This window comes from Rhinopithecus bieti, unplaced genomic scaffold (genome assembly GCF_001698545.2).
Source record: "Rhinopithecus bieti isolate Rb0 unplaced genomic scaffold, ASM169854v2 scaffold_6513, whole genome shotgun sequence".
NCBI lineage: Eukaryota > Metazoa > Chordata > Mammalia > Primates > Cercopithecidae > Rhinopithecus > Rhinopithecus bieti.
Genome location: NW_016805931.1, coordinates 4468098 through 4472638, shown reverse-complemented (window position 1 = coordinate 4472638; position 4541 = coordinate 4468098). Strand labels below are relative to the sequence as shown.

Below are 4541 nucleotides of genomic sequence, written 5' to 3'. Positions count from 1 at the left end.
AATTACTATGATAAACCATATCCTTTGTAAAAGAATACTATAATACCAAGAAAGGCTTTTGTCTTCATCTTTTTAATTTGGTTGTTTTTTGTTCCATTCCTTTTAGGTAAGAATAAGCATCTAGAATGCCTTATTATGAGATTGTTAATGAACATTTTCCATTGTAATTTAATAAGCATAAAAATAAGATACTCCTCTGCTTTGTCATACAAGATCGTTGAATGGTGGGTCATTAGTTAATAGTAAAAAGTCACTCATTCTTAGCTATATTTCTGATGACTTGAAAAATTTGGTGGCGGTATACAAAGTCTAAGCAAAACTGACTTCAGAATGAGTATTTGAGTTTTATTTCTCATGGCATCTTGCCCATTGACCCATCTTTTCAGAGGTCTCAGTTATATGAAAAAAATAGTACTTTTTTCCCCAGAAACATGAAGCCTGGCAATCTCTATAACTTTGTGCAGCTTCTTGATTCCGAGATTCAATGGTGTTAGCATAAAAGAAGCTTTGGTCTCAGGAGCTCCAGAGTCTCAGAAGAATGACAAGAAGACCCCTAATTTTTGCCTGTCTCTACATTTAGTATCAAAGTCGGGGATAAAAGCTAGTTTTTAAGATTTTCTATTCAGAAATCTTTTCTATATACTATTCAGAGGCAGCCCTTTGTTTGAACCTTTTTTTGTCTCAGGCATGGATTAACTGCAGTTGGATTCTATGCTAAAAATGTATTTTTTTCAACATTTTGTAGGCATCACTCCTGTATTTTCTATTGGTGAAATCCTGATCTTTTTCTGTGTAGAAATTTTTATGACCTTCTTTTCTTTACTGAAGTTCTCACATTTCATGGTCAATTGTCTTGGTCTGCATTTTATCCATTGCCCTGGTCACACAGTGGAACTTTTCACTCCAGACATACGAGTCCTTCAGTTCTGAAATGTTTGCTCTTATTCATTGATAATTTTATACCCTCCATTTTCTCTGTTCTTTCTTCCTTGAATTCTTGTTATGTTAGTTGGACCTCCTAGATCATATCCTTTAATTTCTTGTTTTCTTCTATTTTGTCCTTTTGTTTTGGTCTTCTAGAAGATTTGTTCACATTTTATTTTCCAAGTTTATTTTGGCCATGATTTAAAATAATTTAGCACTCTCATTCTCTCCTGTTTTTTTTTTTTTTTTTTTTTTTTTTTTTTTTTTGAGATGGAGCCTCGCTCTGTTGCCAGGCTGGAATGCAGTGGCATAATCTTGGCTCACTGCAACCTCCATCTCCCAGGTTCAAGTGATTCTCCTGTCTCAGCCTCCCGAGTAGCTGCAATTACATGTGCCCACCACCATGCCCAGCTAATTTTTGTATTTTTAGTAGAGGTGGGGTTTCACCATGTTGGCCAGGGTGGTCTCGATCTCTTGACCTCGTGATCTGCCCGCCTTGACCTCCCAAAGTGCTGGGATTACAGGCGTGAGCCACCATGCCTGGCCTCATCCTCTCGTTTTTTATGGTGTATGTTCTTATGTCAGAAGTGCATTTTATCTAAGGTCACAGATTATTATCCTCTTGAGGTTTTCCTCTGTCTCTCTCTCTTTCGTGTAGATTTCTTTCTTCAGTTGACGTTTGCTTATTCTAGTTTCTCTTCTTCATTATGGAGAGTTTCATTAAGAGGCTGTTCATTCTTAGTTAAAAGCAAGACATATACAGGTACATATACACACACACACAAAACAAAGCAATGATGGCAATGATGGCAAGAAACAATGTCAGAAGTTCTGTGATCATGGATAGGGCTCATCAGCTGTAGGATTGCACTGTTGCATCATAGATTGTTCAATCAAAGCTGGTGTGTTCTTTGAAATGTTTCCCCAAAGTCATGATTGGGGATACCCCACTTTCTGCCTGAGAGACTTCTGCCTGGGGCATATAACTGACTGCTAATGTCTGGGGAGCATGGCAGATAAAAAAGTTGGGTTTCCTTTTGCAAACTTTATAGGCTTTCAAATAAGCACCTATTTCTCAACCTGCAGCCTCTCCTAGTTTGCTACAGTGCCTACTATCCTCAGTTTCAAATATCTCTAGCTGATTTCCTCCAAAAAAGAAAAATTCTGCTTCCAGCCAGTAAGGGAAGTAGTTAGTTTGGATTCAAAGGCTCCATATAATTTTAATACACTTTCAGCCCCTTGCTAAACTCCTGCCTTCCTTAGTGTCTACTGCCTCCAAGCAGTAAGTCTTTCTGGATTTGGGAGAACACATTAGTTCACTTTCTCTTGGAATTTACTCTCCATAACCATTTCCTCAATTATGCTAAGGCACTTTAGCTATTTTCTGATTTCAAAAAATCAGTAGAAATCTCTCCTTTGCTGATCTTGTTTCCTTTATTGTTTGTGCCTTTGTGGGTGGGTGTATTGTGTTCTTATTCCTTTACTTTCACTTCAGTGAAGGATCAGTAAAAGAGAAAGAAGATAAGCAGGCATGATTTTACCCTGTCTTACTGAAAGTCCAGGGGATAGCTGAGGAGGAAAGTAGCTTAGAAGAGCACCTTAGAGCAGAAAAAGATTGGAGAAGGTGAGTTTACAAAAGTTCAGCAAGATGATGATGATGATGAGAAATAAAACTCAATGCATGCTCACTATGTGCTTGCACCCTACAAAGTTCTTTACATGGATTATTTATTTGTGTTTTTTGTAAGAACACCTCAGGAAGTAGCTATTGAGACACAGAGAAATAATATGACTTGTTTAGGTTAGTAAATGGTAGAGCTGGCATTCAAATTCAGATCTGACTTCAGAGACCATCCTCTCAACTGCCACACTATCTTGCCTCCTACAAATTGCTTAAGCAAGGATTTAAAATGAAACTGTACTTTTACAAAATCGTTTTTCACGTCCATTATTTAGGAGACTCTCTACTCTATCAAAAGTATTAATTGACCTATTTAATAATATCTTAGTAATATAAAATGCTTTTAGGTCTACAAATTAGTAAGAGAAGCTTCTTCAGATTAATAGATGCTGTCTTTGTGAGGACTGCATCAGACTTATGTACTCATCATTATATAAATCCACAGATGATCTATTTGAATTCTGTACCTTACCATTTTGTAAAATAAATATACTCTTTCTAACTATGTTTTAAATCATTTGCAAAGAGATGGAGGCTGTGTGTATACAACAGCAAACATCTGGAAGAAAAGAATATTCAGCCAAAGCTTGTTAAAAAGAGATTCATAAGCAAAGTATGCCTTTGAATTATGAAAATGAATTCATGTCCAACATCATAAAGAACTCTGACATGTCTGTTTATGTTTCAAACATGGCTTAGAGATCACTGAGATTAAAATTCAATTAAGTGTGCTCTGTTGTCTTTGCTGTCAATTTCAGTTAAACCAGACTTGCTTGGCAGTTCTGGGAAGAAAAATCTTCAGTGTTTTACTTTGCTAACATTTTACCATTTGGACTTTGTGTTTTTTCTCAATAAATGCATGTCATTTAAGGAGATGCTTCATGTTATACACACCTGGTGATTTTCATCAGCAGTTGTACAGACGAAAGAGAAGTAAAAGCCCCCAAATAATTCATCTTTTAAGCTTTGTAAAATTATCATTTTATACATTTTAAATTGTGAAATATAACAAAATTTAAGAAGGTATGTAAAATTTAAATTTTAAGTTTAGCAAATAGTTCTAAAGTAAATAACGACTAAGATCACCTCTCAGAAAGACCCTATAATTTCCTGTTTAATCCTCTCCAAATAGGTCACCACTATCTTGACTTTTCTTTTACTTTTCCTACTTTTCTTTATGATTTACCACCTATGTATGCATGTCAAAACAACAGTTCAATTTAGTTTGTTTTGTATTTCATGCAAATGGACTCGTAGATACTCCTGTTTTGCTCCTTTTATGCAACATTATAGTTGTAAAATTCGTCAATGTTGTATATAGCTGAGGATTGCACATCATAATATATATCATGATATATACCATTCTGTTGCATAAAGGAACCACAATTTACTATCCAACTTCTTTCGTTGTGCAGTTGAACATTTCCAGTTTGGAAATATTATGAATAAAGATATTTTGAACACTTATGTGCATGTATCTTGATGCACATAAGCATACATTTTTGTGGGGGAATATACCTAGGAGTGGATTCATGGGTCATGCATATCTTTAACTTCAGTAGATAAGCAGGAAGTGTTTGACAAAGTGGTTGAGAAGGTAATGAGAATTCCTGTTGCTCCACGTTCTAATAAAAAGCACATGGAACACTTTTACACTGTTGGTGGGATTGTAAACTAGTTCAACCATTATGGAAAACAGTATGGCAATTCCTCAAGGATCTAGAACTAGATGTACCATATGACCCAGCCATCCCACTACTGGGTATATACCCAAAGGATTATAAATTATTCTACTACAAAGACACATGCACACGTATGTTTATTGCGGCACTATTCACAATAGCAAAGACTTGGAATCAACCCAAATGTCCATCTGTGACAGACTGGATTAAGAAAATGTGGCACATATACACCATGGAATACTATGCAGCCATCA

General features: G+C 35.8%; 1 protein-coding gene and 1 long non-coding RNA gene across 6 annotated transcripts in view; both read left to right on the top strand.

Annotated features, from left to right (window-relative positions):
* The window catches only part of PDE4D (phosphodiesterase 4D), a 640379-nt gene that overhangs the window by 514153 nt on the left and 121685 nt on the right, over positions 1-4541 (top strand). The gene's annotated exons all lie outside the window — the stretch shown is intronic.
* Positions 1375-4541, top strand: part of LOC108531009 (uncharacterized) — a 3744-nt gene continuing 577 nt past the window's right edge. Inside the window, exon 1 of the long non-coding RNA XR_001886039.1 lies at positions 1375-4303. This is a non-coding gene — a long non-coding RNA (uncharacterized LOC108531009). The remainder of the gene's footprint in view (positions 4304-4541) is intronic.